Consider the following 21,908-nt stretch of genomic DNA (forward strand, 5'->3'; position numbering starts at 1 on the left):
CAGTACTGCTCCTACCCCAGTACTGCTGCTACCCCAGTACTGCTACTACCCTAGTACTGCTACCCCAGTACTGCTCCTACCCCAGTACTATTATCCCAGTACTGCTGCTACCCCAGAACTGCTGCTACCCCAGTACTGCTGCTACCCCAGTACTGCTGCTACCCCAGTACTGCCGGTGCCAGCATCCACCACACACTACCGGTGCCAGCATCCACCACACACTACCGGCGCCAGCATCCACCACACACTACCGGCGCCAGCATCCACCACACACTACCGGCGCCAGCATCCACCACACACTACCGGTGCCAGCATCCACCACACACTACCGGTGCCAGCATCCACCACACACTACCGGTGCCATCATCCACCACACCCTACCGGCGCCAGCATCCACCACACACTACCGGTGCCAGCATCCACCACACACTACCGGTGCCAGCATCCACCACACACTACCGGTGCCAGCATCCACCACACACTACCGGTGCCAGCATCCACCACACACTACCGGTGCCAGCATCCACCACACACTACCGGTGCCAGCATCCACCACACACTACCGGTGCCAGCATCTACCACACACTACCGATGCCAGCATCCACCACACACTACCGGTGCCAGCATCCACCACACACTACCGGTGCCAGCATCCACCACACACTACCGGTGCCAGCATCCACCACACAGTACCGGCGCCAGCATCCACCACACACTACCGGTGCCAGCATCCACCACACACTACCGGCGCCAGCATCCACCACACACTACCGGTGCCGGCATCCACCACACACTACCGGCGCCAGCATCCACCACACACTACCGGTGCCAGCATCCACCACACACTACCGGTGCCAGCATCCACCACACACTACCGGTGCCAGCATCCACCACACACTACCGGCGCCAGCATCCACCACACAGTACCGGCGCCAGCATCCACCACACACTACCGGTGCCAGCATCCACCACACACTACCGGCGCCAGCAACCACCACACACTACCGGTGCCGGCATCCACCACACACTACCGGCGCCAGCATCCACCACACACTACCGGTGCCAGCATCCACCACACACTACCGGTGCCAGCATCCACCACACACTACCGGTGCCAGCATCCACCACACACTACCGGCGCCAGCATCCACCACACACTACCGGTGCCAGCATCCACCAAACACTACCGGTGCCAGCATCCACCACACACTACCGGCGCCAGCATCCACCACACACTACCGGCGCCGGCATCCACCACACACTACCGGCGCCAGCATCCACCACACACTACCGGTGCCAGCATCCACCACACACTACCGGTGCCAGCATCCACCACACACTACCGGTGCCAGCATCCACCACACACTACCGGCGCCAGCATCCACCACACACTACCGGTGCCAGCATCCACCACACACTACCGGCGCCAGCATCCACCACACACTACCGGTGCCGGCATCCACCACACACTACCGGCGCCAGCATCCACCACACACTACCGGTACCAGCATCCACCACACACTACCGGTGCCAGCTTCCACCACACACTACCGGTGCCAGCATCCACCACACACTACCGGTGCCAGCATCCACCACACACTACCGGCGCCAGCATCCACCACACACTACCGGTGCCAGCATCCACCACACACTACCGGTGCCAGCATCCACCACACAGTACCGGCGCCAGCATCCACCACACACTACCGGTGCCAGCATCCACCACACACTACCGGTGCCAGCATCCACCACACACTACCGGTGCCAGCATCCACCACACACTACCGGTGCCAGCATCCACCACACACTACCGGCGCCAGCATCCACCACACACTACCGGTGCCAGCATCCACCACACACTACCGGTGCCAGCATCCACCACACACTACCGGTGCCAGCATCCACCACACACTACCGGTGCCAGCATCCACCACACAATACCGGTGCCAGCATCCACCACACACTACCGGTGCCAGCATCCACCACACAATACCGGTGCCAGCATCCACCACACACTACCGGCGCCAGCATCCACCACACACTACCGGTGCCGGCATCCACCACACACTAATGGCGCCAGCATCCACCACACACTACCGGTGCCAGCATCCACCACACACTACCGGTGCCAGCATCCACCACACACTACCGGCGCCAGCATCCACCACACACTACCGGTGCCAGCATCCACCACACACTACCGGTGCCAGCATCCACCACACACTACCGGCGCCAGCATCCACCACACACTACCGGCGCCGGCATCCACCACACACTACCGGCGCCAGCATCCACCACACACTACCGGTGCCAGCATCCACCACACACTACCGGTGCCAGCATCCACCACACACTACCGGTGCCCGCATCCACCACACACTACCGGCGCCAGCATCCACCACACACTACCCGTGCCAGCATCCACCACACACTACCGGCGCCAGCATCCACCACACACTACCGGTGCCGGCATCCACCACACACTACCGGCGCCAGCATCCACCACACACTACCGGTGCCAGCATCCACCACACACTACCGGTGCCAGCATCCACCACACACTACCGGTGCCAGCATCCACCACACACTACCGGTGCCAGCATCCACCACACACTACCGGCGCCAGCATCCACCACACACTACCAGTGCCAGCATCCACCACACACTACCGGTGCCAGCATCCACCACACAGTACCGGCGCCAGCATCCACCACACACTACCGGTGCCAGCATCCACCACACACTACCGGTGCCAGCATCCACCGCACACTACCGGCGCCAGCATCCACCACACACTACCGGCGCCAGCATCCACCACACACTACCGGCGCAAACATCCACCACACACTACCGACGCCAGCATCCACCACACACTACCGGCGCCAGCATCCACCACACACTACCGGCGCCAGCATCCACCACACACTACCGGCGCCAGCATCCACCACACACTACCGGCGCCAGCATCAACCACACACTACCGGCGCCAGCATCCACCACACACTACCGGTGCCAGCATCCACCACACACTACCGGCGCCAGCATCCACCACACACTACCGGCGCCAGCATCCACCACACACTACCGGCGCCAGCATCCACCACACACTACCGGTGCCAGCATCCACCACACACTACCGGTGCCAGCATCCACCACACACTACCGGCGCCAGCATCCACCACACACTACCGGTGCCAGCATCCACCACACACTACCGGCGGCAGCATCCACCACACACTACCGGTGCCAGCATCCACCACACACTACCGGTGCCAGCATCCACCACACACTACCGGTGCCAGCATCCACCACACACTACCGGTGCCAGCATCCACCACACACTACCGGTGCCAGCATCCACCACACACTACCGGCGCCAGCATCCACCACACACTACCGGTGCCAGCATCCACCACACACTACCGGTGCCAGGATCCACCACACACTACCGGCGCCAGCATCCACCACACACTACCGGCGCCAGCATCAACCACACACTACCGGCGCCAGCATCCACAACACACTACCGGTGCCAGCATCCACCACACACTACCGGCGCCAGCATCCACCACACACTACCGGCGCCAGCATCCACCACACACTACCGGTGCCAGCATCCACCACACACTACCGGTGCCAGCATCCACCACACACTACCGGTGCCAGCATCCACCACACACTACCGGTGCTAGCATCCACCACACACTACCGGTGCCAGCATCCACCACACACTACCGGTGCTAGCATCCACCACACACTACCGGTGCCAGCATCCACCACACACTACCGGTGCCAGCATCCACCACACACTACCGGTGCCAGCATCCACCACACACTACCGGCGCCAGCATCCACCACACACTACCGGCGCCAGCATCCACCACACACTACCGGTGCCAGCATCCACCACACACTACCGGTGCTAGCATCCACCACACACTACCGGTGCTAGCATCCACCACACACTACCGGTGCTAGCATCCACCACACACTACCGGTGCCAGCATCCACCACACACTACCGGCGCCAGCATCCACCACACACTACCGGTGCCAGCATCCACCACACACTACCGGTGCTAGCATCCACCACACACTACCGGTGCCAGCATCCACCACACACTACCGGTGCCAGCATCCACCACACACTACCATTAATATACTAAGAGTTGTGAAATTGTAACTACACGATTGTAAACAACTTGGGCTACCTTGTAGACAAGTTGTACATAAATGGCCGGGCTGTGGCTCGCACGTTGGACTGCGTACGGCCAGCAGTAACAGCCTGGTTGATCAGGCCCTGATCCATCGGGTGGCCTGGTCATGGACCGGGTCGCGGGGGCGTTGATCCCCGGAATAACCTCCAGGTAACCTCCAGGTAATACCGACAAGATAAAGAATTAGACACATGTGCAACATAAACGATACCCCGGCGGGGATTGAACCCGCGGTTTGTTTGCACTCGTGTCATTGCGAATTCGTGAGACATGTGCAACATCTGGGTACCTTTATTTGTAGACGTTTCGCCATCCATTGACTTTATCAGTACAAGGACATAATGTGAAGACTGTAGATTATTATTATAATCAGAAAGAAGCGCTAAGCCACAAGGGCTATACAGCGTGAAGACTGTAGAACTATACACAAAATATGGGGTGATCAGTCCCTCAATAATGGAGTTGCTGAAGATCACCGTAGTCTTGAAGACTATGGTGCTCGTCACCGTAGGGACTCATTACCTTATCTTTTGTACATAGTTCTACAGTCTTCACATTATGTCCACTACTTACGTCCACTTATGACCAGTATTATTATGTCCACTACTTACGTCCACTTATGACCAGTATTATTCCAGTAAGAAGCAAGTATTACCAGCTTTCTTTGCTTCTGGACATAGATACCTTAAAGATTGTGGTCTGGTCTCCTCAGAATACAGCCGCCTCTCTCATGATCTCGTCTCCTCAGCAGTATACATGGTGTATCAGCAGTATACATGGTGTAGCAGCAGTGTACACGGTGTAGCAGCAGTGTACATGGTGTAGGAGCAGTGTACACGGTGTAGCAGCAGTGTACATGGTGTAGGAACAGTATTCATGGTGTAGCAGCAGAATACATGGTGTAGCCGCAGTGTACACGGTGTAGCAGCAGTGTACATGGTGTAGGATCAGTATTCATGGTGTAGGAGCAGTATACATGGTGTAGCAGCAGTGTACATGGTGCAAGATCAGTGTACATGGTGTAGCAGCAGTATACATGGTGTAGCAGCAATATAAATGGTGCAGCAGTAGAATACATGGTGTAGGAACAGTATTCATGGTGTAGGAGCAGTATGTTGTGCAAGAATGGTATATAATACCGACAAGATGTACATAACTTTCACGACTACGACAACTACTTCTACAACTAACCCATCTCTTTGGGAAGGACCTACTTCCACTGGGGAATCCCGCCTACCAGTGAATATGCCCTCGTCTGCTACACCTGACGTTACTATATAAGCGCCAGGCTCCTTGCTTCTGCTTCAGAATCTCCCCGACTACGGTGCTCTTCGCACCTACTCCTAGGTTGAGGGACTGATTACCTCATCTTCTGTATATAGTCCTACTGTCTTCAAGTTATGTCCTAGAATTTGTATTGATAAAGCCACTGGATGGCGAAACGTCTACTATAAATATACCCAGATGTTGCACATGTGTCTTAATTTCATCAGGAGCAGTATACATGGTGTAACAACAGTGTACATGGTGTAGCATCAGTATACGTGGTGTAGCAGCAATGTATACGGTGTAGCAGCAATGTATATGGTGTATCAGCAGTGTACATGGTGTAGAAGCAGTGTACATGGTGTAACAGCAGTATACATGGTATAGCAGCAGTATACATGGTGTAACAGCAGTGTACATGGTGTAGCAGCAGTGTACATGGTGTAGCAGCAGTGTACATGGTGTAGGAGCACTGTACATGGTGTAGCAGCAGTGTACATGGTGTAACAGCAGTATACATGGTATAGCAGCAGTATACATGGTGTAGCAGCAGTGTACATGGTGTAGCAGCAGTGTACATGGTGTAGGAGCAGTATACACGGTGTAGCAGCAGTGTACACGGTGTAGCAGGTGTGTACATGGTGTAGGAGCAGTGTACATAGTGTAGCAGCAGTATACATGGTGTAGTAGTAGTGTACATGGTGCAGCAGGAGTGTACATGGTGTAGCAGCAGTGTACATGTAGTAGCAGTATACATGGTGTAGCGGCAATATACATGGTGTAGCAGCAGTGTACATGGTATAGCAGCAGTGTACATATAGTAACGGTGTACATGGTGTAGCAGCAGTGTACATGGTGTAGCGGCAGTATACATGGTATAGCAGCAGTGTACATGGTGTAGCAGCAGTATACACGGCTCCCATGAGGTAATTATACTGACCAGGTCATCATAGGTCGCCATGATTTAGTTATACTGACCAGGTCATTATACAAGGCCACTATGACGTAATTATACCATCAGTATCCCAGGATTATCACGTTAATTAACCAAACCCAAAATAACCTACTTAGTATATATAAGGGATAATTTTAATCTCGTAATTTTTGTGTTTACAGGAAGGTGCGGGTCGTGAGGACTACCTTGGTGGTGGGTCGTCCAGTCAGTCTGACTCCTCTTCCCCGCCCACGCCCTCAGACACGCCCACGCCCTCGGCCAGCCAGGGTGGTGCACACTCTTCAGCAGGTGCACACTCCTCAGCAGGTGCACACTCCTCGGCACACACCATCGTCAGCCAGGCACTGCCTGTGCACCTTCCTCCAGGCTTGGTGCTCACTCCCTCCGTCCCAGGTATGTTGTGCACACATAACCCGTACATAAGATAAACTTACCACGACGTTTTGGTCCGACTTGGACCATTTACAGTCACACTGTGACTTTGTAAATGGTCCAAGTTGGACCGAAACGTCGTGGTAAGCTCCTCTCTCCTGTATGTGGGTTATTTATGTGTTGTTACAGTCACGGTATTGTGCCTTTTATTCTTCAGTCTAAATTTCCCTCTAAGTGTTCATGATTTAAGTAAGTTTGAGGTTTTGTGCACATAATACAGGTTTTGTGTACATAACACAGGTTTTGTGTACATAACACAGGTTTTGTGCACATAACACAGGTTTTGTGTACATAACACAGGTTTTGTGTACATAACACAGGTTTTGTGCACATAACACAGGCTTTGTGCACATAACACAGGCTTTGTGCACATAACACAGGCTTTGTGCACATAACACAAGTTTTGTGTACATAACACAGGTTTTGTGTACATAACACAGGTTTTGTGTACATAACACAGGTTTTGTGCACATAACACAGGCTTTGTGCACATAACACAAGTTTTGTGTACATAACACAGGTTTTGTGTACATAACACAGGTTTTGTGCACATAACACAGGCTTTGTGCACATAACACAAGTTTTGTGTACATAACACAGGTTTTGTGTACATAACACAGGTTTTGTGTACATAACACAGGTTTTGTGCACATAACACAGGCTTTGTGCACATAACACAGGCTTTGTGCACATAACACAAGTTTTGTGTACATAACACAGGTTTTGTGCACATAACACAGGCTTTGTGCACATAACACAAGTTTTGTGTACACAACACAGGTTTTGTGTACATAACACAGGTTTTGTGTACATAACACAGGTTTTGTGTACATAACACAGGTTTTGTGTACATAACACAGGTTTTGTGTACATAACACAGGTTTTGTGTACATAACACAGGTTTTGTGCACATAACACAGGCTTTGTGCACATAACACAAGTTTTGTGTACATAACACAGGTTTTGTGTACATAACACAGGTTTTGTGTACATAACACAGGTTTTGTGCACATAACACAGGCTTTGTGCACATAACACAGGCTTTGTGCACATAACACAAGTTTTGTGTACATAACACAGGTTTTGTGCACATAACACAGGCTTTGTGCACATAACACAAGTTTTGTGTACACAACACAGGTTTTGTGTACATAACACAGGTTTTGTGTACATAACACAGGTTTTGTGTACATAACACAGGTTTTGTGTACATAACACAGGTTTTGTGTACATAACACAGGTTTTGTGTACATAACACAGGTTTTGTGTACATAACACAGGTTTTGTGTACATAACACAGGTTTTGTGTACACAACACAGGTTTTGTGTACATAACACAGGTTTTGTGTACATAACACAGGTTTTGTGTACATAACACAGGTTTTGTGTACATAACACAGGTTTTGTGTACATAACACAGGTTTTGTGTACATAACACAGGTTTTGTGCACATAACACAGGTTTTAACACTGGTTTTAACACAGGTTTTAACACAGGTTTTAACACTGGTTTTAACACAGGTTTTAACACAGGTTTTAACACAGGTTTTAACCCTGGTTTTAACACAGGTTTTAACACAGGTTTTAACACTGGTTTTAACACTGGTTTTAACACTGGTTTTAACACTGGTTTTAACACTGGTTTTAACACTGGTTTTAACACTGGTTTTAACACAGGTTTTAACACAGGTTTTAACACAGGTTTTAACACTGGTTTTAACACTGGTTTTTAAGGTACACGACTGTTATTGGCTGATAAAACAATATTTAAGTTGATTAAACTTAAAATAAGTTAATACAGTCAAACACTGTAACTTAGGTAAGAGGACACAGGTGCAGCTAATGCAACACCTCTTTATGGCAACATTTCGCTCTCCGTAACAGCTAGACAAAGCTCCTGAAGAGCGAAACGTTGCCACAATAAAATGTCACATCAGTAGCACCTGTGTCCTCGTACCTAACATGTTGTGGGTAAAATTGACATTTGATAACTTAGACGAGGTAACATAAAGGTGAAGCTTACTCTGAGGACAACACATCAACACTAAAAGTTTGAAGCCGACCAGAAGAGGCATTCTGCAGTTATTGCACAGAATACCACAGAATATACATCTGTTTATCTCACTAAACTCGTTAGTTTTAGAAAACGCAAGTTTTCAGTAGTTCTCAGGTTTCAGTAGTTCTATTTAAAATTGTATAAAAGTATTTCCAGGGAAGATACAGTGATGAGAAGTGGTTGAACTCGATCGGAAGAACCATTACTTAGTAATTACATCACGCTTTCACCTAATGAAGTTTACCGATACTGAAAGTTTGAAGCTTATCTGAAAAACCATTCACCAGTAATTGATGTGAATCCAACGATGAGACGAGACATCCTTTAGTTATTAAATATAAATATCACTATGGACATGTCTAGCTCTGGATCTTTCACACTGTCGTGCGTCGTCAGGAGCTATAGTGTTGCAAGACAGCAACATATAGGTGAAATTCTCTGAGGGAAGGCAGAAGGTATCACTGGCAGCCCATGACACAGTGTCATAAGCTGATACCTTCTGCCTTACCTCAGAATTTCACCTATCTGTTGCTGTCTTGCAACAGTATAGCTCCTGACGACGCACGAAAGTGTGAAAGATCCAGAGCTAAAGATTTCCATCCCCATCTGGCTTGTTGGTCATTGTTAAGATCGCAGGTTTGTTGCTGCATTGTGAAATGCAGCAACAAACCTGCGATCTATATGATACAAAACTGTATGTTGGGACCACCGTACGTTAGCGACTCCGCCCGTCGCTACGTCTGTCAAGAAGTGAGGAGGATCTGTATCAGCGCATGCGCAGGACACAGCGAGGCTTGACAGGGACCGTGACTATAATCTGTATCAGCGCATGCGCAGGACGCAGCGAGGCTTGACAGGGACCGTGACTATAATCTGTATCAGCGCATGCGCAGGACACAGCGAGGCTTGACAGGGACCGTGACTATAATCTGTATCAGCGCATGCGCAGGACACAGCGAGGCTTGACAGGGACCGTGACTATAATCTGTATCAGCGCATGCGCAGGACGCAGCGAGGCTTGACAGGGACCGTGACTATAATCTGTATCAGCCCATGCGCAGGACGCAGCGAGGCTTGACAGGGACCGTGACTATAATCTGTATCAGCGCATGCGCAGGACGCAGCGAGGCTTGACAGGGACCGTGACTATAATCTGTATCAGCCCATGCGCAGGACGCAGCGAGGCTTGACAGGGACCGTGACTATAATCTGTATCAGCGCATGCGCAGGACGCAGCGAGGCTTGACAGGGACCGTGACTATAATCTGTATCAGCGCATGCGCAGGACACAGCGAGGCTTGACAGGGACCGTGACTATAATCTGTATCAGCGCATGCGCAGGACACAGCGAGGCTTGACAAGGACCGTGACTATAATCTGTATCAGCGCATGCGCAGGACACAGCGAGGCTTGACAGGGACCGTGACTATAATCTGTATCAGCGCATGCGCAGGACACAGCGAGGCTTGACAGGGACCGTGACTATAATCTGTATCAGCACATGCGCAGGACACAGCGAGGCTTGACAGGGACCATGACTATAATCTACTATCAATATATATAATACTATATATATATATATACTATATACTATATATATATATGTATTACACTATTAACACACTATCACTACATAGTAGAGTGACAAATGTTGTCTGAGACAAAGTCAGCATAGAGACAAATATATCTATAAACTCAAGGAAAGTCAGGTTGTAGGTGGCGTTACTCCCCTCAGCGTTTTAAAAATGGCTGAGTCAGCAGACCAGGTCAGGAGACAACAACACGACACAACCCCCGATAAATGGAATTGAGGGGGATTTGGAAGGATAAAACCATTGATTAAACCTTTCTGGTCTACCAGAATGGAAAGGAGTTAGAAGTTAATTGGTGAAGCCAGACTGTGAAGTGAGGTGGGAAGGGGAGTGTGTAATAAGGGGTTAACTGTAAGGGTTTTGTGAAGTTAAGGGAAAAGTGAGCAGTGAAGAGGGTTTTGAAGAGGTTAACTGTAAGGGTTTTGTGAAGTTAAGGGAAAAGTGAGCAGTGAAGAGGGTTTTGAAGAGGAAATTTTACTAGTAATTCAGTGGTGATTGCTAAAGCAGATACTAAGTGTACTAGGGACTGGAAAAGAGAAATAAATATTATTGTATATGAGTAAAAGAGCGAAGAGTGAAAATGGCAGGCATTAGGGGGGTACAGGCTGCCATAATTATATTTATATTTCTTCTTCAATTCCATGAAGAAAGAAATCAGTCATGGGGGCTGGAAAAGGTGAATGGAGTAACAGCACCCTGGACAGTAAAAGCCCAACAGTTGCCATCCTACCAGAAAAGTAAACCTCACTATCGCCGCAAGGTCTGGCAACACCGCATACCCAAACAAAAACAGTGGCACACAGCTCTTATTGTAGCGCTCTTAAGTGGTGATATCCAAATTAATCCAGGACCTCAAACTATTGTGCAGAGGCAAAACAGACAGATAAATGACGGCGATAATGACGGTCTAGTAGCTAGGGATGATAACCTTAACTCCATATGTAATGCATACATAGGTCAATGTGAGACAATACAGCCATTATTATCTCAAACACTACCAAACAGGTGCATACACTGTACTAAAGTACGCATGAAAAACAGAAAAGGCACCTTATGTAAAATGTGTAAGGGGTGGGTGCATGATGGATGTATGTACAATTATAACAACGGTGCCAGAATTCATTTTGTGTGTAACAAATGCACTTTGGCACAGTTACCCTTTAGCAGTGATGACAGTGATTTACCTAATTTTAATACAAATGACCCATTGCCATATATTGATGATTATGATTGTTTTATGAAAACAGGCCTTCACTTTATTCATGTCAATGTAAGATCACTTCTTCCTAAATTGGCAGAGATTAGGATTCTAGCTAACAAAATTAGGGCGGCAGTTATAACCATCTCTGAATCTTGGTTGGATGATACGGTGACTGACGACGAGGTCAAAATAGAAGGTTACAATATAAAACGCTTAGATAGGAACAGAAAGGGTGGTGGAGTATGTGCCTACATTAGAAATGACTTAGCTTACAACCCAAGACCTGATTTAAATAACAATAAACTGGAGATTCTATGGTTTGAAGTGCTGCTTCCCAAGACCAAACCCATCTTAGTAGGAACTAGTTACCGCCCTCCTACCCAGGACCAGTTCTTAGAAGACTTTTCCAGAGTCTTGTCCGGAGTTGAAAACAATTGCGAGACAATAATACTGGGCGACTTCAATATCTGTTTTCAGCAGCAAAATAACGGGCTATGCAAAAGGTATAAGCAAATTCTAGGATTAAATAGCTACACCCAACTAATTAATACACCAACCCGGATCACACAGTTCTCAGCCACCCTAATTGACCACATACTTTGTAACCGCTCTGAGAACATTAGTCAGTCAGGCGTCATTACCACAGGTCTTAGTGATCATTTCATCATTTACTGCACCAGGAAAATCACTAGGGATAGGATAGGCCTACACAGGACAATAAAAATGAGGTCAACTAGAAACTACAGTAAAGAAACACTGGTAAATAGGCTACACAATTGTGACTGGACAGAGATGACAAGTTGCACGGACGTAAACGATGCCTGGGAAAAATTCAAAACAATGTTCACTACCATTCTTAATAATATTGCACCAGTTAAAGAGGTTAGGATTAAACGAAGAACTGAACCCTGGATGAATACTGAGATATTAGATAATATGAAATTCAGAGACCAGCTGCTAAAAAGATTTAAAGCAAACAGACAGGATATTGCAGCACTAAATGAATTCCAAAGGGTGAGGAACAGAGTACAGAGGCTTATAAAAGGAGCAAAGGCAAAGCACTACTGCTCAAAAATTGAAGAGTATAAGCATAACCCCAGAAAGCTCTGGCAACAACTAAAACAGTTGGGGTATAGCCATAAGCCAGTAGATAGGTCTAACATAGTACTCACTATCGATAATGAGGTATGCCACGAAACATCTAAGGTGGCAAATTGCTTTAATTCCTACTACACATCTGTTGCATCAACACTAGTAAGTAAACTACCAGCTGCATCAAATACCTTTAACACAGACTCTGATAAGTTTCAAACATACTATACCAATAAAGGGGTAACCCCAAACAGTTGTCAACTAGTAAGTGTATCTCATGACTTCATTCAAAAAGAACTAAGCAGGTTAAACCCAACTAAGAGCACTGGCCCTGATAACATCCCGTCTAAGTTCCTAAAAGATGGTGCTTCTGAACTGTCAATCCCTATTGCTCACATAATAAATCTATCAATCACCACTAATACCGTACCGGAGGGGTTCAAGGAGGCCAGAGTTACTCCTATCTTCAAGAAAAATAATAGGTCTGATGTAAGCAACTATAGACCTGTTAGTATACTCAGTATAATATCTAAAATTCTGGAGAGGGCGGTGTATTCTCAAGTAGTTAAGTACCTTAATGACAACAGCATTCTCCATAGCTATCAATCGGGCTTTAGAAGATCCTACTCAACCAATACCTCCCTTATTAATCTGATGGATTACCTGAGAACTGAAATGTCAAAAGGGAACCTCATAGGTATGGTAACCTTAGACCTGCAAAAGGCCTTCGATACTGTCAACCACAATATATTATGTAAGAAACTTCAAGCTATCGGTATAGGTTCTGTAGACTGGTTTAAGTCCTACCTTAGCAACAGGAGACAAATAGTCAAAATCAACAAAACGGAATCAGAACCCCTGCCGATAACATGTGGAGTTCCCCAAGGTAGTATTCTGGGTCCCTTATTATTCTTATGTTATGTCAATGATATGCCTATCAGTGTCAAGTGCAAACTCCTACTGTATGCAGATGACAGTGCTCTGTTAGTGACAGGTAAAGACCCACAAGATATTGCTAATGTTTTAACACTGGAACTGGAGTCCTGCAGCAAATGGTTAGTAGACAACAAACTATCATTACACCTAGGGAAAACTGAAGCCATTCTCTTTGGAACGAAACATAAACTGAGAAGGGTAAATAATTTTAATGTTCAGTGTAATGGGGAGTCCATCACTTTGGTTTCATCAGTAAAATATCTGGGAATCCCCTTTGACCCATGCATGTCAGGAGAATTGATAGGGAACAGTGTAGTAAAGAAAGCGAATGCCAGACTGAAGTTCCTGTATAGACAAGCACAGTGTCTACCTACTGAGGCTCGCAGGACCCTATGTCTAGCCCTTACACAATGCCATATGGATTACGCTTGCTCTTCATGGTACTCTGCCTTGACAAAAAAACTGAAAGATAGACTGCAAATCACCCAGAACAAAATCGTAAGATTCATCCTGGGGCTGGGACCAAGAGAACATGTAGGCCAGGATGAATTACAGCAGTTGGATATGTTGAATGTTGAAGACAGAGTAAAACAACTGAAGCTAAATCATGTTTATAAAATTGCTCACGAACAGTGTCCAGAATATCTTGCTGTCAATTTTGTCAAGGTTGGGAACCAAAGCAATCATAGTACTAGGGGGAGAGAGCACAACTTTGTAGTACCCACAGTCAGTGGCCAGGCGTCAAACACCTTTTATTGTACAGCAATAAAGGAATGGAACAGACTACCCGCACATGTCAAAGCCAGTCATAGTATGAACCAGTTCAAGAAGACTGCCAAAAAGTGTCTGATGAATGAAGCAACAGAAAGGGAGGGGAATGATTTTCTATTTTTTAGCTAAAATACGTGTAAATTTTACCTTATCCCTAGTAATGACCCTCGTATTGTAGATAGTCTTAATGACCCTCGTGTTGTAGATAGTCTTTTTAGTATGATAATAAGATGTTATCTTCATTGTAGAATAATAAGAAAATATTATAACCTTTATATTATAATAATAAGGTAAAAGGACCCCAATGGAAATAAGTCACTCTGTCTGACTTTTTTGGGTTATCCTAGGTTCTCTACACATATGCTGTTATGTATGATAATTCTATGTAACTGTATTTGTGTATACCTGAATAAATTTACTTACTTACTTACTAGACTGGCACTCTGCTGGCACTCTGTTGGCACTAAGACGCATCAGTTATTAAATATTGAACTTCTCGAGAGGGTGACTCATGTATTTTTAGCGTAATTTAATGGTAATCAAAATTTCAGTATTTTACTCATAAGATTATTAGATGTGTGTCTAATATATAGTTGAGTTTCATTCTTATCTGCTTGGAATTAAGAGCCACTGTGTATTGTTGTAGGTGTGTATAGTGTTGCAGGTGTGTACAAGTCAGTGTTGAAGGCGTTTATAAGTCAGTGTTGCAGGTGTTTATAAGTCAGTGTTACAAGTGTGCATAAGTCAGTGTATAGTGTTACAAGTGTGTGTAAGTCAGAGTATAATGTTGCAGATGTGTATAAACTAGTGTACTCATCTAATTGTGGATGCAGGGGTCGATTCATAGCTCCTGGCCCTGCCTCTTCACTGGTTGCTATTAGGTCCACTCTCTCCCTGCTCCGTTAGCTTTATTATACCTCTTAAAGCTATGTATGGATCCTGCCACCACTACCTCACTTTCCAGACTATTCCACTTCCTGACAACTCTATGACTGAATAAATACTTCCTTACATCCCTGTGACTCATCTGAGTTTTCAACTTCCAGTTGTGACCCCTTGTTGCTGTGTCCCATCTCTGGAACATCCTGTCCCTCTCCACCCTGTCAATTCCTCTCAGTATTTTATGTCTTCTTGTCCCCCTCCCCATCCCTCTTGTTCTCCACTGTCGTCAGGTCGATTTCCCTTAACCTCTTCTCGTAGGACATACCCCTTAGCTCCGGGACTAGTCTTGTTGCAAACCTTTGCACTTTCTCTAATTTCTTGACGTGCTTCGCTAGGTGTGGGTTCCAATATTCAACAGTTCTCACCAAATTAATAAAGAAATCCAAACAACTGTACTACTCCAGCAGATTCACTGCAAGAGGAGATATAAAAAATACCTGGAAAACACTTTCCCAGATTCTGGGGACCCACTGATAAAAAACAAGAATATTGTTCTAACTAAACCTCATGAAACACCACTGCATCCCACTGACACAGCTAACAAGATAAACGACTTCTTCTCAAACACAGGATCTAATCTCGCCAGTAAAATCCCACCTACCAATGCCCGTGCCGGGGACTACCTAGATGGGAATTTCCCAAATTCCTTCTATCTTGTACTAACTGAGCCCACGAAAGTCACCGCGATCATAAAGTCACTTAAAAATAACTCGGGGAATCTGTCTCACATCCCACCATTATTGTACAAGCGAGCAGCCCATATCCTTTCGCATGCTATTACATTACTTTTTAACAAGTCACTAGAAACTAGCACTTTCCCAACACTACTCAAGACAGCAATGGTTACACCAATACATAAAGGTGGTGACCCTACAGACGTAAACAACTATAGGGCAATATCAAACTTACCATTGCTATCCAAAATCTTCGAGAAACTCATGCACAGGAGACTATATTCATTTATAACATCACAAAACATACTCAACCCCTGCCAATTTGGATTCAGGAAAAATGCTAGACCTGCTTTACACAGCATTGGAAAATAAGGAAATTCGCTAGGAATTTTTATTAACCTAAGAAAAGCGTTTGACACAGTAGACCACGGCATCCTACTCCACAAACTTGACCACTATGGTATAAGAGGCCATGTGCTTGCATATTTTAAATCCTACCTTTCTAATAGGTATCAGTATGTCACCATTAAAGACACAGCCTCATCAATACGGCCACTTGATACTGGAGTTCCGCAGGGAAGTGTCCTTGGACCCCCTGCTCTTCCTCATTTACATCAATGATCTTCCAAACATATCCCAACACCTGAAACCCATTCTCTTTGCTGAGGACACGACTTATGTCATCTCCCACCCTAATCTTGCCACCCTCAACACCTTTGTTAACGAAGAGCTGCTCAAAATATCGACTTGGATGACAGCCAATAAACATACACTTAACACTGGCAAAACCTACTATATTATGTTTGGTAGCAGAGCAGGTGTTGCACAACTTAACATTAAGATCGACAACATTCTAATTGCCAGACATAATGAGGGCAAATTCCTTGGGCTATACCTTGACAACAACCTAAATTTCAGCACCCATATCCAACACATAACAAAAAAAGTATCCAAAACGGTGGGGATCCTCTCCAAGATACGATACTACGTGCAGCAAACTGCCCTTCTCACACTATACCATTCACTTATATAGCTATACCTCACCTATGCTATCTGTGCTTGGGGTTCAACTGCAGCAACACACCTAAAGCCAATAATAACCCAACAAAAAGCCGCAGTAAGAATAATCACTAAATCCCTTCCCTGGCAACCCCCCCCCCACTCTTCATAGATCTAAACTTACTCCCTGTTCAGAACATCCCCACTTACTACTGTGCAATCTATATCTACAGGACCTTAAATTCCAATATTAACCTTGACCTAAAATGCTTTCTTGATAGTTGTGACAGGATCCACAGGCATAACATCAGACACAAACATCTCTATGACATTCCCCGTGTTCGACTAAACCTTTACAAAAATTCAATGTATTTCAAAGGACCTAAAAACTGGAACACCCTACCTGAAAACTCTAGAACTGCAGACACATTCATCACTTTCAAAACTACAGTTAGAAAACATCTTGTCTCCCTGATCCACCCCGACAACTAACTACATGATAACCACCTGGTGGTTCACAATTACACTCACTCACCCACTGACTATAAACCCAGAAATACTAATCATAATCTTAAAATAATAAATCCTAACTAGTCATAAGTTTGCCTATGATACTCCAATATAGACACTTTGTATTGTGCCAAAACAAAAGCATTCACGTTGCCAAACTCACAAATTATGATGTAGTCACTTAGCCTTAATACCATAATCTGTAAGGATTTAATGTTAAAAATTAATCTAAGTCTGCTCGAAATGCCTAGCCAGGCTAGGTGTCCTAGTGGCCCCCTCTGTAATTAGTATTTTATAACATGTAAACCACACAATACCCAAAACCTGTAAACCCCACATTGTAACCCTTATAGAGAATAAACCTGAATGCAGGTGTTGTATACTCCAATACGGGCCTGACGTACACGATGTACAGAGTCTTGAATGATTCCTTACTCATGTGTCGAAATGCTGTTCTTAGGTTTGCTAAGCGCCCATATGCTACAGCAGTTATTTGGTTGATGTGCGCCTCAGGAGATGTGTTTGGTATGATATTCACCTCATGATCTTTTTCCTTGAGTGAGGTTTGCAGTCTTTGGCCCCTAGCATGTACTCTGCATTCTTCTTTGATCTTCTCTCATCTTCATGCCTGCTCCTCTAGCTTTTGCACTGATCTCTTATGCATAACTATCTCGAAGGCTTTCTTGCAGTCCAAGAAAATGCAGTCTACCTACACCCCTCTCTCTCTTGTGTTCAGTCACCTTGTCGTAAAACTCAAGTAGGATTTTCCTTCCCTGAACCTATGCTAGTTATCGTTTATAAGCTCATTCCAATCTAGATGCTCCACCACTTTCCTCCTGATAATGCCACCTGCCTGTCTCGTGTCTTAAAGACTGGGACTACATTTGCCGTCTTCCACACCTCAGGTAGTTGCTCTGTTTCAATAGATGTGTTGAAGATTGTTGTTAGAGGCACACACAGTGCCTCTGCTCCCTCTCTCAGGACCCATGGAGAGATGTCTGGTCACACTTCCTTGGAGGTATCTAGTTCACATAGTAGCATCTTCACCTCCTCCTCCTCTGTTGCATGTGATGTGTCCAGCACTTGTTGGTGTACCCTTCCATCCCAGTTTCCAGGAGTTCTTTCTATCTCCACTGAAAACACTTCCTTGAATGTCATTTTGAGTTCCTCACATATCTTTTCGTTATTTCTTGTGATCTCCCTTCCTTCTTCAGTCTGATTACCTGATCCTTGACTGTTGTTATCCTCCTGATGTGGCTGTACAACAGCTTTGGGTCAGACTTGGCTTTCGATTCTACATCATTCTCGTATTGCTGCTGGGCCTCCTTCCGTATCCATACGTATTCATTTCTAGGTCTTTGGCTAATCTCCTTATTTTCCTGAGTACTTGTCTTCAATACTTTTTCCATTCTCTAGCGCACTTAGTTTTGATCTCTATACAAGTTTGGGTGAACCAAAGACTCATTTTGGTCTTCTTATTGTTTATGTTGCCCTTGGGTACGAACCTCTCTTTTGTCTCCTTGCATTTTGTGGTCACATATTCCATCATTTCTTTTACCGTTTTTCCCATCAGTTCTCTGTCCCACTGCACCTCATGCAGGAAATCCCTCATTGCCTGTGTAGTCCCCTCTTTTGTAGTTTGGCCTCTCCCATCCTGCTTATGTTGCTTCACTCTCCACTTTTATCTCTATAATGTATTCGAAGTTCAGGACCATGTGATCACTAGTTCTGAGGGACCTTTCATATGTGATGTCCTCAGTGTCAGAACTACTGAAGGTGAATATGTGGTCCTGCCTTTCTGGTTCATCCTCTCCTCTCTGGTAGTGCCCCTGACGTACTGATGCATGAGGTTTTCCAGCACCACCTCCATCATCTTAGCTCTCCACGCTTCTGGTTCCCCATATGGCTCCAGGTTTTCCCAGTCTCCTTGTGATTGAAATCACCCACAGTTAGTAACTTTGTCCTACCTATATGGGCCCTACTGACCACCTCAGCTAGTGTGTCCGCCATTGCTCTCTTGCTCTCATATTCTTCTCTTGGCCTCTTGCTATTCTGTGGCAGATTGTACGTCACAGCAATAATCACCACTTTGGGACCAACAGTCTGAAGTATTCTTACTATGTAGTCTCTTGATTCCATTCTGGCCATTCCTTTCATTTCCTCAAATCTCCACTGGTTTTTGATGAACTGTGCAACTCCTCCTTCCCCTCTATCTTTCCTCAGGATCTGACATCCAGATGGAAAGATCGCATCTGTTATACCCGTGAGCTTCGTTTCTGTGAGTGCTATGATGTCCGGGGATGTCTCCATGATTCTTTCATGCCACTCCTCTCATTTATTCCATCTGCATTGATGTACCAATCCTTCAGCTTTTCTAAAACTGTAGCCTGGGGGGTTTGTTGAGAGAGTGGGAAACCTGGCTGGATGGGGGACTGCTGTAAAGGTGGAGTTTGTAGTGGGGGAATAGGGGCTCTTGGTATGGATTGTGGGTTGCTTTTAGTTTGGTTGCTGTGGGGTTGTCAAGGTTGAAGGTCTTCTGTAGGTGTTTTTGGGAGAGGTGTTTGCTCTTCCTCCTGAGTCTGGGTTTCCTGCCCATCTCCATCTTCGACTCTCCTGCTCCTTGCATCTTTGTATCCTCCCAGTTTCTGTCTTCTTGTGTTCTGTCATAGTCGAGGTACACCCACTGGTAATTTATTGAGCCCCTTAGTCATGCTTTCTTCTGAAGGATCCTGTTTTGCACTGTTTCTGTCTTGAAAATCAATTTAACTGGACGGTTTCTTCCCCTCAAGAACCCTCCTGTTCTCTGAAAATCTGTCAGGTCATGTCTTCCTTTCCTATATTTGTCATGATATTTTCAGTATCTTTTTCCTCCTCCTGTTGTCTTACTGCATAAGTTGCCCCTTCGGCCTCCTGAAGCCCATGAACAAAGATTGACCTCTTCCTTTCATCCTCCCATTGTATTTCCTCTACAGGAGTTATCAGACCATTGTAGGTGTGTGTGACAGTTTGCAGATATAGTGTTGCAGGTGTATATAGATCATTGTTTATAGTATTTGTAGTGTATATTAACAGTGTGTTGTGAGTGTTGCAACTAACCAGATACCTGTCCTCAGGTCGCCGCCCACCTTATCTGACCACCTCTCACACCACCACCACCTCTCACACCACCTCTCACACCACCACCTCCAGCAAGACCTCCACCGTGTTGTCAGGTAAGACTGTGTGTCAGTGACCTCATGACAGCCACTCTGACATAAAAGTTCCCTCAACATTCACTGTAAGACTACAACCATGAACCTGAGGTAGGGAAGAATGTATCTACAGGTATGGTCAGACAACTGATCTTCTGAGATCAGTGTTCTCCTAAATGCTCTACCTACCCCACCTCAGCATATAGCTATAAGCTATGGTGATGACATCATGATCCATACAACATGGCATAAGAAGATAAGTACCATTCTTGGCAAAGTTCAAGCAATTTGTAATCGATTAGGCCTCTTCTCTTCATCTAAAACAAAGATATTGACAAGCAGACGACATCTCCCACCCATCTGTTTGCACGGTGAAAATATCAGCTACGTTAAGTTGTACAGATACATTGATGTAGACTGTAGATGAACACTTCGATAAAACCACCATGCCACAATTAATAAGAAAAGCAAAGATAGGCTAAATGCTCACACAGCTGTTGCTGGCTACAACCCCAACTATGTTGCTAATTATTTGTAACAACTTTATAAAGCTCTGTGTCTCTGTATTATTTGTAACAACTTTATAAAGCTCTGTGTCTCTGTATTATTTGTAACAACTTTACAAAGCTGTGTATCCCTGTATTGTTTGTAACTTTACAAATTATTATTATAATCAAAAAGAAGCGCTAAGCCACAAGGGCTATACAGCTGTAACTTTACAAAGCTCTGGTGAGCGAAACGTTGCTACAAAATAAGTGTCACATTAGTTGAGCATATGTTCTTTCACTCAACAAGGGAATTGGGGGTTGCGCCTCTCTTACCACTGTTGGCCAAGTGGATTCCCACCTTATTTCTAAACTTTTCTGGCGACCAGAAATGCACAGAAGCCAGGACTCTTACTTCATGTTAGTGTCAGCTATTTATGAATTATGTCACCTTGCAGCAGTGATTTATGAGTTATGTCACCTAACAGCAGTGATTTATGAATTATGTCACCTTGCAATAGTTCGTATGTCCATCCACAGGATGGACATACGAATATACGTATCCAAGCGTAGTAAGGGGGTCTATGGTAG

General features: G+C 45.8%; 1 protein-coding gene across 1 annotated transcript in view; it reads left to right on the forward strand.

The window, feature by feature from the left end:
* The first annotated feature begins 6,598 nt into the window (after positions 1-6,598).
* Positions 6,599-21,908, forward strand: part of LOC138855251 (uncharacterized) — a 64,026-nt gene continuing 48,716 nt past the window's right edge. Inside the window, exons 1-2 of the mRNA XM_070103658.1 lie at positions 6,599-6,830; positions 20,755-20,853. The gene's annotated coding sequence lies outside the window, so the exon portion shown is untranslated. The remainder of the gene's footprint in view (positions 6,831-20,754; positions 20,854-21,908) is intronic.

The sequence above is a fragment of the Cherax quadricarinatus genome, chromosome 86 (genome assembly GCF_038502225.1).
Source record: "Cherax quadricarinatus isolate ZL_2023a chromosome 86, ASM3850222v1, whole genome shotgun sequence".
NCBI classification, from domain to species: domain Eukaryota; kingdom Metazoa; phylum Arthropoda; class Malacostraca; order Decapoda; family Parastacidae; genus Cherax; species Cherax quadricarinatus.